Source organism: Balearica regulorum, chromosome 2 (assembly GCF_011004875.1).
Source record: "Balearica regulorum gibbericeps isolate bBalReg1 chromosome 2, bBalReg1.pri, whole genome shotgun sequence".
NCBI classification, from domain to species: Eukaryota; Metazoa; Chordata; class Aves; order Gruiformes; family Gruidae; genus Balearica; species Balearica regulorum.
The window spans coordinates 40,541,246-40,554,750 of NC_046185.1; the positions used below are offsets into that span (position 1 = coordinate 40,541,246).

Consider the following 13,505-nt stretch of genomic DNA (forward strand, 5'->3'; position numbering starts at 1 on the left):
AGAGTGGTTCCCACAGCAAACTTCCCTCCGCTCTCTCCTAGGGAGAAGCAGCTGCACCCACCGAAGCTGGCACCACCATGCACAGGTATTCCCAGGTAGGCAGAGGTATGAACACACAGAGCAGAGCCAGAACAAAAGGGATGCTGTATTCAGTTTTTATCAGGTTGTCTCCCTCTCCGCCTGACTTCAGCTTGCCATGGCTGCAGAAGCATTCAACAGTCATGGAACTGGGCAAAGTAAGTTCACCCTTCAGCAATGGGGCCATCAGCCAGTCCGGCCCTCCCCACCTTAGCCTCTCTGTTGCAACAGCATTGGAACATTTCACCATTATTTTACTGCTCATTACTCTCAGTTTATTACCGTCACTGTTTAACCTTGGTTTACCCCCGAGGATAAAGGGAAGGCGTATTTTACCTGTTGAGCAAAGCTATGGACAGACTTCATGGCAACCTCAACAGGCACTTGGGTCCATAATTCCCAACGAGGGCCTGAGAGGCTGGTGCTGAGTAATACTGGTGCATAGTCTATCATCTGACCTGCTTGTGGTCCTACAGATTGTGTACACGGACCTGGTACCTTCTCACAGAGGTGTTGCAGGACCCCAGGGTCCCTTGGCCAGGTTTCTGCCAGAGCCCAGGAGTCCAGGGGGATGCGGTGCCACCACTGTTGCACAGGAGGGGTCCCAAGGTCAGGTCACCCTTAGTAGCCTAACTACTGTGTCAAGGCCACCAAGGGAGCATCACACCCTTGCCCAGTTGATGAGACAGCCTGGCACTGCACAGCATGTCCAACGCTCGGTGAAGGGAGCTGTCATTCCCAGGAAGAGGGGGAGAAACACGGACTGCGTGAGGCAGGTATGAGGCACCACATGTAGGACTAGATCCTGCTTCACGGCACTGGGCTGGTGCAATACCCACCTGTGAGCTCCTGAGGCAGCTGGTCCCCTGCTCCTGCCTTTGGTACGTACAGAACTGCTCTTCCTTTCAATCTTTTATTCCTACTGTCTTCTCTTTGAGCTTCGGCGATAAACTCAAATGCCTTTTTTGTATGCTTGCTTTTATATATATGGAAGATGTAACCTAAAAATTGGGGGTTTGTGTCCTCTGGGCCAGCTCTGGACAGTCATGTCGTAATGAGGAATGCAATAAATGTCAGTGTGTCTTAGAAGACACTCAGTAGGGGTTTAGGTTCACCATTCGCAAACAGTATTATCTTCAGTGCCGTAATCAGCCTGGAGGAGGAATGGGTTCCTGGGACCTTTGGCATTTTGAGTGAAGTAAAGTTATACAATTAAACTTCAGTTAGGAAATATCCATAACTTACCAACAGGGGAGAGCAGTTAAGAGCATTACCAGCTGTCAGCATCTGGGAAACTAAATTGAATGGCCAGAGCGCTGAGATATGAAAACTGAAGAGAAAAATCACATGTGCCTACTTTCTTTACGGCTGCAATGTCATAGGTCATATGTTGTGCTAACCTGTAAGAAATAATAGGAACTTGGAGATAAAATATAGCTCCAAATGTGAACCGGGGCATGGCACAGAAGAAGTTAAACAAGGACAAACAGATTACTAGTGCTCTGAAGTATAAAATCACTGTCTCAGAGACCGCTCTGTATACTCCTAGCAGCTTCATAAGCTAAACCAGCTGTTGCAAATAATACTCTTAGATTTTTAAAGACATCTATTTCCTTGACTGTAAATAGAAATATGATTTCATTAAACTAAAAGTACTTTTCTATGTACATTTTGGGTTGTTTTTTTTAAAAGATTGAATTAGCGATATATGTAATAACAGCCTGTCAGAGCTGTGTGATTCTTGTACAGATATTCCTGAAAAATTTGCTATCACTCTTACAAATTTATCACTCCCTTCCTGAATATCGTAAAGGATTTGGGAAACATACTGCAAAACAGAAAATAAAGAAATAACAACTAAAATGATTTGGTGGACTTTATGTGTGAGGAACTGTGGCCTCGCACATAGGAGAAGAGATCTCTTAGCACAGGCATGTTGAAATGGGGATAAGCAGGAGCAGCATGGATCGGTTCAACCTATATATATCTGAGGAGGAGGAGGACGAATGTGCTGAAGCACCTCTTGGCTGCAAGGCTTAGGGCCATAAACACCTCCCACCCCTCCATGTGATGGAGCTACTTGTGTTTCCTCTATAGCAGCAGATGCGGGACATCTGCTATCATGTGTGTAGGGGTGATGTCACTGCTTGACATCAACAGCCCAGTTTGGAGGGTTGGTGCAGGACACAGCTATTTGGTGTCCTGCAGTGAGAAGGGCTGGGCAGAGTACAGGAGCAGGTTTGGCGAAGGAGAGCGGTACAGAGGAAGAGGCTGGTGGTAGCTAGGGTCAAGCCTATTGTGGTGTGAATTAAGAGCCTGGCTAAAAGCTGGAAATGTTCACACTTCTCAGAAAGCTTTATGAGCAGTGATAATGAAATAGCAACCCCCAAAGCACTTACGTTCGCATTCACTTTTCTAATGCATCCATTTGAACAGTAGGTCCTGTCACAGGCTGTTCCCACAGAGCGATGGGCAGAGCATGCACGTGGCCCAAGAGGAGCACAGTGACACTCTCGCAGTGGTGTACACCAGCAGCAAGTACCAGCCTGTTTAATGAGGCCCTCCATCGCTCCCTGCCCTGCTGACTGCACCCTGTGGGTGGCACTGGCGTGGATGCCTCCGCCAAAACTCTTGCTTCATGGCACCGAGCTGCACCCATTTGTAACTCCACTTCTCTGGCTCTGTGGTCGCCTCCAGCCACAGACCATGTGGAGGGGGATGCAATGGCGATGGGCTGTGACGGAGCCTTCAAGGGAACGCTGACTCACCCCCATCCAGAGGTTGCAAGAGGCACCCAGAAGTCTCCCTCAATGATTTGCAGCAGATGGGGAAATGTAGGTGAGAGGCGCAATACCTCCCCAGCCTGCCATAGCTTTGAAATGCCACGGCCTCGCATAACATTGCTAAAACAAATACAGCAATTAAATACCTCTGCGTAGCAAGTCCGGTTCTGCAAACACGCAACGCACAGCAGAGCGGTGGTGATGCCGAGCGTTGCCTGGTAATCCATTTTCTCAGAGCTACATAATGGCCACATCCATAAAGAAGCAGGGGAGGAAAGGGAGGGAAGCGCAGGAAATCCATTACTGCCACAAAGGGAAGGAAACGGAACAGGAGCCTGGACCCAAACCTGGGTCCTCCTGGATTCCTGGCCTCCTGCCAGGGTAAGATATTAGAAACCAATACAAGGGGTGGAACGGCGGTAACTGCTGCCGTGACTCATTCCCTTGTGAAAAGCAGAGCCACCCAGACAACTGGCACAGCGCCTCGCTGCGTGCGCAACCTCAGAGAGCTCGCCCGGTCACGTAAGCAGCTGGCACGCTTCCTGTGATTAACAAAAAATGCAGATAATTTAGCCTTGGCTACCTGAGTGCTATCCCTATTAGTGTCTGATAGAAATGGAAACAGAGTCATCCTGACGTGACTTTTGATCCCAAAAAAGCATGTAGTACTATATGAGATAGCCAGGAAATGAAAGTCCAGATGGAAAGAGATTAGGAATTGCTCTTTGAGTTGGTTAAAATCACAGCTGACCTTATTATTCGGTGTTCAAGCAGAAGGAGAGAGAACTCCGAGACAGGGCAACATTCAGGCTTTCTCCTTCCCCCTGCCTATACTGCAGTCACCTATACCCGATTCTGGTCATGTGCTGCGTTCTCACAGCTCCCACACAATCCCACCCTTGTGCTCCCAACACGGGGACAAGGAAGCTGTTTATCACAGCATTCCGTTTGTCACATTCATTTCAGACGACGCTAATTCCCAGTTGCAAGTAGCACGTTTTACATCAGCAAATATTGCAGCAGTTCTTGTCCAGATGGGGAAACGAAGGCTTAGGGGCCTACAAAGGCTTTCCTTTGGCCACCTAGTGAGTCACTGATCTCCCAAATTCCAATGCAAAATTAAACATCTCTGCCTAGACTTGCTTTTAGATTTAGCTTACCAGTATAAGCCTCTGAAGTCCGTCCATGAGAAGGGCACCTAACAACTGCACCTAAAATTATTTTTTATTGTGGGGAGAAGGTGGGGGGGACAGGGTGGTTCATGCCTTGGTCCTGTAGTGGATCACTCAAAAGCCTGCATGCTTTCAGCACTGGGCTAACCAAATTTCATCAGAGTGCACACAGCGCTGTATCCAATGTCTATTTGTAAAACTTGACAAATTTTTGGTCTCAGCAATAGAGAAGCCCATTCACCACCGTTTTCCCCAAACTGGGAATTCGCAGCCTGATCAGTGCAGTTTGCCTTCACATGCCTCACATGTCTTGAGGAAACAGTTTTACCTGTAACTGCATCTCCAAACACCAATAGGGAAGGTCTTTGGTGTGGTAGGCTGTATCCTTCCTGCACATCTTTTCTGTCTTCTCCTTTCCTCCATCCACTACTGCTAGCCATAGGCAATGCTATAGAGACGCATCTTGACATTGAATGTTATAGGGGCTGATATCAGAGACAGAGTTCCTTCAGAGTTCAAGGCTGGCTTGCTGCGTGTTTTGTTTGCTTCTTGAACCTTCTTAAAGCCACAGCTGGGAATTTTAATAGCTTTCCCAGCTGCCTGCCTGTGATGGGGGAAGACCCAATGTGACTGAAGGCCTGGTATGACTGTGCTCTCACTCCCAGGTAAAATTAAGAAAACTCCCTGAAAGTAAATGGGGATTCTGGATTTGAAACTACACAGCTGCTGAGATGAGCTGTTGTTTAATTTTAGTGGCACCCAGTAGTTCAGTGTGTCCTCTGTCTAACCCATCCCAGAACGGGGCGGTTTAGGAGGGCTGCTGTGGAAAGTCCTTTCCGACCTTGCTCCAGGCCCATGGGAATACAACGCACCCTCACCACCCCATGGCAGCGCTTCCTATTCCCCCAAGCCCCACAACTGCCCACCAGCCCCGACTGGGGTGTTTAGCCTGCGCTTCACAGCTCCTGCACTCGCACTGAATGTGGACATGCTCTAATTGTCCTGTGTCTGATACTACAGTCTGCTGCAATATTATTATTATTATATTATTATTATTAATATTATTAGTAGTATTTAACTATGGCTTTATTTTCTCGGCTCTTCATAGCAAACAAATCAGATGATTGTGATCTATGGCTGTTGCCATTTCAATGTCTCTGCAGCTCTACTGCAGAATGCCACATCTCTTATCCCTGTGAGTCCTGTTAGCGCATCTTGTTGGCAGCAGCAGTATTCTTCCACTGCAGGTTTGATCCAAAACAGCATATTCCACCATCTGCAGCTACCTGCTGGTGTCCAAGATGTAGCGAGGTGGTTGCTTTCTTTATCCAATAGCATTCGCCAATATTTATCTTTGGCACCAAGCACTGAGGCTATTTTTGCTTCTGCCAAGGTAACAGGTAACACGTCTTTCGTTGCAGGCACTTGGTAATGAGTAGTTTGTCATACCTTGATGAGGTCGCTCAGGCTTAAGTGCTTGCCCGCGTGGAGGTTGGCTCCCAGGCCATGCACCCGACCAGGGATGCGGCAACTGCAGCACTGATGCCTTCTCTCTCCATTCACTGTATTGGCTGCTGCTTCTTCTTCTTCGCCCTTGGTGCAGTGGTTACACAGGTGCCATCCTGGCTGAATCACTGTCTCTGTTTCATGGTGAAATATGCCTGGAAGATATCCTAGTCCTTTGAAAATATCTTGATAACCTTTCAGCAGGCTTAGCTACAGAAGCAACACAGAGCAATGCCTGCTCTGACTCTTCATGGACTTTTCTGCTTTGCCTGCGTGGTTCTTACCACAGCTATTGCACCCGGCCTCATGTGCAGGTTATTTTCTTTTAATTATTTTTTTCTACCTGGTATCTTCCTCTGGATATTACTTCTTCCCTTTTAGTTGTCTTTGTGCATAAACATCAGTGCTTCTCCTTTTTTTCCCTCCTTCCACCCCAAAAACACAAGCTGGAGCAGCACTCCTCTGCTCTGTGGCTGTGAATTGGTGTGCACTTGCTTTCTACATAGTCAGATCTCTCCCAACACCAGGATGGGCTCTTCAAGCAGCCTCACAGAACTTATTGCTTCTTTTGAGCATACCACAGATTCCTTTTTTTAATATAAAAATCTGTTAACAAAGGAGTCAGCTTTTTTCTTTGGGGGCAATATTCTGATCTCTGCTTGCCTTAGGTTCAATTACACTCTTTGAGGAGATTCTTTACTTGTGTTTTATTTAGGAGAGAGGAAATATTGGAAAGTGTTGTGATTCTTTCTAGATCTTATATGAGTCCTCCTGATGTGCCTGAAAGCTGCTGCAGCATGTCCATGGCTGCTACTAGCATGGTTGTTCTTGGTTTGTTCTGTTTTGTTTCTCTTCCTTTTTGTCTCATTTTCCCACTATGATCCAAAAAGCATCCAGCTGATAAATTCATCTCCTTTCATATCCATCTTCCAAAAGATGGGAATCTTGAATACCATTCTTGTTCTTTTTTCCTCCTTCCTATCCCTTTTCCTTGTAAATAAGCATGATCACAGCCTTCACTTCTGATTACACAAGTAGAGGAAGCAGATCACCTCTGAAATCATGCTCTCTATGGCAAGGAGATGAAAAAGCCTAACGAGCAAAAATTACCTGGAAAAAAGAAAATGGAAGAACCGTGGACTACCGCCAGCAGCTCTGCTTAGGACCCAGCCTGCTTGCCAGCAACCGAAAAGCTGCTAGCAATTGTAGGTGACTAAACCTGGGACATTGTTTCAATGTCTGCCAAAATCAACAGAGGATGGCACATAGTGACTGCTGGACTTGTCTTCCAGTTCTGCTGACAAACTCCTGGCCAGTTCCCAATCCTGTGCCTCAGTTTCCCTATCTCTGGAATGGGAAGACTTGCTAATTTTTATTACAAAAAAAGGAACACACTTTATGTATGCCAGGAAATTAGCAAACACAGCAGTGGGAAAGGATCAACAGAACAGATTGTAATGATGAAAGAGCTAAACTAAATGTCTGTTCCTTCAAATGCCTCATGCACACCCAAGGCTGGAGGTCGGGAGAAACCAAGGAAAAAAATCTTCCCATAAAAAGTACAAAGCATTCAAGCCATTTGCATCTTATCAACAAAAAAGTGCAATTACATGATAGGGAAACAGGTCCACTTCCTGTACTGTAAGCCTTGCCTCCCTTTCCTTACAAGAGAGTGTAAAGCTCTTGTACAGGGACAGTTTACAGGGACAACCATGACACGGAACCCAAGCGCCTGGCCTGGACTCCATCTGGGGGGGTGGACAACTTCTCAGTCACCACATCCTTTATTGGAACTAGTCCCATCTACATATAGATCTCGATTTAACAAGCTACTTAGGTACTTCCCAGCTGTGTTTAAGCATACTTTGATGAATTAAGGCATAGGACATTAAAAACTATAACTATATAGAAAAGAACATAAACCCAAATATAGTTAGCATTCTAAACAGATTTTACTGTACAACATGACCTTTTGGCTCTGCAGAGAGGTGCTTGTTTCTATCTCCAGCTGTTTAAAACTAACCTTTTGTACTACATTCGAAATTGTTCCTTTCAGCCCCATGCCTGTACATGAGGAGCAGTGGACCCACAGGGCATCCTGCTGCGTTCACAGATCGCACAAGACCACATCCAACCTTGGCCTTAGCATGCTCATGACCAGGCGTGGCTCCATGTGTGGCTATGCTGGCTTCGTTACACACAGGTATGCATCTTTGGCCAGATCAAATTACCTGGTAAAAAGAAAATGTTCTCCAAGGAGAACAAATCATGGACCAAAACCATTCTCCAAGGTACTGTATAAACACCGGAAAGAAAGAGCACCTTGAGCCTAAAGAATAAATAGGCAACATATGCAAAAAATGCTAAAAAGGATTCAATAGCGTTAATGGTCCTTAGACCTTTCCACATGATGTTTTACAAATTAAGGCTTTTAGCCAGCCTTGAATCAAAAGAGGTATCAAGTGAAGATGAACCAAAGAATGGGCAAGGGGTGGTAAGAGGAATGTGTATTTTACCTTCCAGAGAGGAGATTCTTCTTCTTCTTACCACAGAACAAGATGAAACTGGTTTAATCACAGGGTATAAACAGTAGGCTAAAAAGCAGATCTAGTGTGCCTAGAAAGAGGGTAATAATTTAAGTGCACCCAATTACTGTATTTGTAATAAAGTAGCTTTATTTCAGATGATAAAAGACAGGCGGTGCCCCGAGGCATGGTTCCTCTGGAACTGAATCCATGCTCATGCTCAGGTTCAAACTTACAGGTGCCGTAGGCCCCTTGCTTCTATGTAGTGAATGAAGTTTGGGCAAGAACTAGCCCTCACAGGCTGACCACTACTGCATTTTCTTACCATTTTGAAACACTCAGTATCAGGTTTACTTTCTTTCTAGCCTGTAAAACCATAATATTTACTTCATTCATTCACTAGCTGTTATATTCAGTAATTAACCTTTTCAGTAAACTTCTTTTAAAATTAGTTCCTTATAACACTTTGGATTTATTTTCTGGAACTGGTTCCTTGAACTCTGGTAGATCCCAGCTCATGTCTGGGGTCAACACAGGCAACCAGGGCTGCTTCCAGAAGAATTAATTTGCAGCGTTTTGTGAGCAGGACAGAGCAGAAGAAGAGCAAAGATGAAGTGCAGATATTTACAATGGCATATATGTTCACAGGAAACAAATTTTTGGGAATACCTATCATAATATTTCTTCTTATTAGTGTTTTAAAAAATTAAAATCTTCTTAATATATTCCTTGTCTCCCACTCTCAAGACCAGTTACTATCACAGATACTTTCTTTCAAAGGTTTACATCTGGCTGCACATTTCCAGGGTAAAGCCTGTGGCCCCGGTTGTCCAGGCATCGGCACGTTTGCATCGGTCACGAGCAACTCGGTGGTACTACTCATACGTAGGAAGTTATATTTAGCTATTTATTTATGAAGGTTTTTTTCAGGTTTAATTTCTTTTACTTAGTACTGCTGGACTTAAAACTCTGATGTTTGAATGATGGGAAACTATTTCCAAAAAAGAAAGAAATGCTATGGATGGACATTCTGGCTCCACCTTCTTGTGAGAGTAGTATCTATGCTTCCTCAAACGCATGTATCTTTTACATAATTGAGGTTAACTTAATAGAAAAGATCATGTTCTCCTGTGAAGTGGTATAGACCATGTATAAAGAAAACATATGTACAGAAACAGAGGAAATAGTATGTTGCTACCATTCTTGTCTGTGGAAATTATTGCCTTTACCCCTCGTCCAGTTTTGGATTTAGTTTCTAATCCCTTTAACAGGCTTTCCCAAATCCTGAGTGGTTTAAACTATTATTTAATATCTTCTTTGCCAGGAAGATTTTCTGTCTGTGTCTATGTCTCTCTATGTACATTATATTACATATGCACATACACATAATATTATTATTCCCTTAGTAGCAATTAAGTAGTATAATCCACCTCAAAGATATTTACAACAATTTAAACTACCCTGAACCAAGGAGTTTAGAGGATTAGAGATGAGATTTAAGCAGTTACTGTGGGGATAAATTTTACAGCTCCTGTGCATTGCAGCACCGTTTGACTTTAAGGCCAGAGAACAGAGGGTTTGGAAGTGACTGAAGCACAGAAGGAAATTAATCAGAAGTTGAGTCAGGTTTAGAGCCCAGAATAGTTTGTTTGTTGAAATCTTTTAACTTCCATGTTTAGAGGACAGTTAACAGCTGGCTCCTTGGACAAGTTTGTCCAACTTCCTTGCAATCCCCCTCCCTCGGTGCTTTGAAGACAGTCAATGAGTGTGCGTGCACTCCCGTAGCATCTCCAGCACCCCCTGTGCCAGTGGCGTGAGCAGGCAGAATCGGTCTGACTTAAACTGAAAGCCCTGCTATCTTCAGTGACACAGGGCATGCTCTGGGACAGAGGGCATAAACTGGCACTGAAGGTTCAAGCCACCCTGGATTTATCAAAGGAAAAGAGGATCCAAAGATAAAAGTCTGGCTATGCTGAAGCAGCAGAGCACTGTTTGATTTTTTCTGATGACTGTATAGCGAACCAACACACCAGCATTGCTTCATGTTGAAGGGCACACCCCATCAGCTATTTATATCAACACATTTATGCTTTTCACTCGCAGACTCCTCAGCTGAAATAGTGTTTGGCTGAAAGTGTCTTTGAAGTAAAACTCACCCAGCGTATTTATCTCTTGCCCAGTCCCTAGGGCACTTTCCTCTAGTCTACCTTGTCAATGAAGCAAGAGTAAACTCTCTCTGAAACTGCCCCTCTTCTGCATAAAACACATGGGATGTTTCCCATCTTTCTCTCTCTCTGCCAGTGAGAAGCTAACGCTAAAAAGTATAAAATAGAGTAAAATTATTGTTACCACATGATGAGCTAAATGTACCTCTCACATAATTCCTCAATAAATTTCTTCTATTCTTCTCAGAGCGTTGTTGGGTTTTTTTTCCAAATGTATTTATTCACGAGTAATATCTTACATAAAAAAAATGCACCGATCTTCCTGTCACACCCCGGGTGTCAGCTCATATTACCCACTCCAGAAGAGAGCAGCAGAGACGGAGTAGGACATGGAGCTATGTGGAGGGAGTGGACTTTCCAAGCCATCGGTCTCCCAGGTGTGACTTTGCCCAGCAGCTCAAGGGCAGCCATGCCGGCAGGCCCGTGGCACAGCTCCCGGCAGCGGTGCTCCTGCTCCCTTCCCCACGCAGCTTGGGAGCAGGGAAAATGTACCCTCCGCACGGTCAGTTTTGCTTTGCTAATGTAAATCCTTTCTGAATGTACGTTTACTTCCCTTCATAAGAAATCTTTTCTAAAATATCTGTGTCTGCTGCTTGCTAGAAAGATGAGAGAAACAGAAAAATGCGTGTGGAAGACATGAGGACGGAGAGGCCAAGCACAAGGAAACGCTGTAGCCTGGGTGTCACTTCCACACTTGGTCATGGATGGCACAAGCTTTCTATGGTCGCCAAATGCTGAGAGGAAATTCTCATTACTATTTCTCCTTTGACTGTGGGTACTTTGCTTAATAAAGGGACTCATTAAGGGGAATGACCTATTTGCAAAGTCTGTAAAAGTCCTAATTTTTGTGTGTGGGGTATTTTTTTCTCTTAAAAAAAAAAAAAAGAATTCAAAATACCTTTAAGTGCCTGCAGCAGTGCCATGGGACAGTGAATTGTCACGTTCACATGCTAGAAGGATAAACAATCTTTTGGATATGGCAATGGATTTCATGTTTAAAGTGCTCAGAAGGTTATTGCATTTAATGGGGAGTAGGGATGGAAATCACAAAAAATTATGATAAATAGCTTTCTGTAGCCCATCTATAAATTTCACCTGCTGACATGGTTTAGTGGGCAGACGCTAATACCACCCTCGGGAGGAAGAAGGAAACCAGTGCTGGGACAGGAAAGGGTTAGGCAAGATTTAAGTGAGTGTACAGGAAGCAATAAAGGTTGTGGAGATTTAGCTGAGTCTGGTGAGTGTTTGATTGAATCGTTGGTTAGGGAACAAACTTGACAACATTATCTGTTTTTGTTGTAGAAACAACTGTTCACTTGTCTAAATCCTGCCCTCAGCACTGATATATATCAGCCTTCAATTTACTCTCACTTCCATTCAAATCACAGTATGAATCAAGCACATCCCCCCTGCTCCTATGCAGATGGCGTGCAGAGAAGACTATGTGCAGTTTGTTTTAAGGATTTTTTTTTTTTTTAATTGAATTAGGCCTGATTTGTTCTTCCATTTCCTGCCTAGGGTGAGTTTAGCACAGGTGGTGTCTTCCAGGGCAGGGCGAGCGATTTGGGTGAAACCTCAAAGCTGCCTGAACACGCTGCGCTCACCGCTGCCAAGCTGAGCCCGTGTTTTTGCAAGTCCGAGTTTGGCAGGCAGCGACACCAGCGGGGCCAGCCCCGGGAAGGGCTGCGGGAGCTCAGCCCTGGCCCTCGGCAGGGGAGCCCGGCCAGCCGCCTCTCAGCAGCCCGAGCCAGTGCCAGGTGCCAGAGCGGATCAGATCAGAGGTCCAGCTAGCCTGAAATCCTGCCTCTCCCGCTCGCCAGCAACACATGCAGAAGAATTGCCCCAACCCCCCCGCAAAGGATAAATGCCCATCCAAAAACGTGCCCAGCAGTCAAGTTTCACTGCGAGCGGGAAGTATTCATTGTCACAAGCCCTGAAGCAGAGATTTGAGTTATTAAAATGATATTACATTAAAATATGAGTTAATAGGTTAACTTTTACCCTGGATAGTTTAACTGTGGATGTAGGTGGTATCGATTGCAATATCTAACATCTGTTAATCCTGCTAAGCTCTTTAGCTCAGTATGTCCTCAAGGCCACGTCAGAGACACTGTGTTAAAAAAGCATTTGCTGTTTTAGATTTAAACCTGTTGCTTTTATTTCCGAGTGTCTGTCTGACATTTATTACAAGAGAGGGTATACAGGAGTGACCACCTGACCCCTCGGTACCATCTATTATTTTATATACTGCAGTGACATCTCTTACTTGCTACCTTCCACTACTCAATCGTCCATATCTTCATCTCAAAGTGTTTCCATACCTCTTCATCACAGGTTTTGTTACTCTTCTCTGGACTTAAAAATATGTCAGCCATATAATCTTTTATGAGGTGAAACTACCCTTATCTAAAAACAGCATTCTAGCTGAGGACGTGCCATTGATCTTTCCATAAAAAGGCATTGTAATTCTCACAGCACTATCCTTTATGCCTCCCTTAATAGGAAGATAACCTGATTCTGGGAACCTATTCCCAGCACACATCTAGCTGGAAAGAGGTTCAGGTTCTCTGAGTTTTGACCAGAACTTTTTATGACGCAGCAGCGCCCTGAGCTACATCTATCAGTGGGGTCACCTTTGCCATACACGCACGCGAGGCTCTGCCCCGCTATCTGCATCCTGCTCAATGCAAATTTTGGCTGCCATGCATGGCCTTTGTTTGCCTGCCCAAAATAAAATGCCAAGCACCATTGCTGGTCGGCCATTGTCCCCCATGCCGTGGAGGTGGCTGCGGTGCAGGGCCAAGCAATAGCAGCAGCTCCAGGGGGCCTGGGGCAAAGGTGGAGGTTATGACCTCTTGTGTATCATTAGGCAATTAGCCAGGGCCCTTTCCAACCTCTCAAAACACAGGGCCCTGGGCAAACTGTCCTCCCATAGCCAACCATGGCTGACCCTCCTCTATCCATAGCCACAACTGAAAGTGTTTTGACACCCTCTCAGATATTCCACTGTTCTGCATATGAACAACATTACTATATATTTTGGGGTTTGCGTCTCGCAAACTTTCAAGATTTTAAGGCACTGGAAGAAGACCTTATTCCAAGAATTTCATAGACCAGGAGAGGAACTGGTGCTCTCAGGACCGCCAAAGAAACAGGCTGAGTATTCATAGGTTTTGCCCAAGGTACTATCCCATCTCAGGATCTTGGTATCAATAT

At 45.0% G+C, this 13,505-nt stretch overlaps 1 long non-coding RNA gene across 1 annotated transcript; it reads left to right on the plus strand.

Annotated features, from left to right (window-relative positions):
* The first annotated feature begins 440 nt into the window (after positions 1–440).
* On the plus strand, positions 441–11,058 carry LOC142600724 (uncharacterized). The gene is made up of 3 exons (XR_012834286.1): positions 441–959; positions 8,845–8,949; positions 10,890–11,058. It is a non-coding gene; the product is annotated as an uncharacterized LOC142600724 (long non-coding RNA).
* The last annotated feature ends 2,447 nt before the right edge of the window (positions 11,059–13,505 follow it).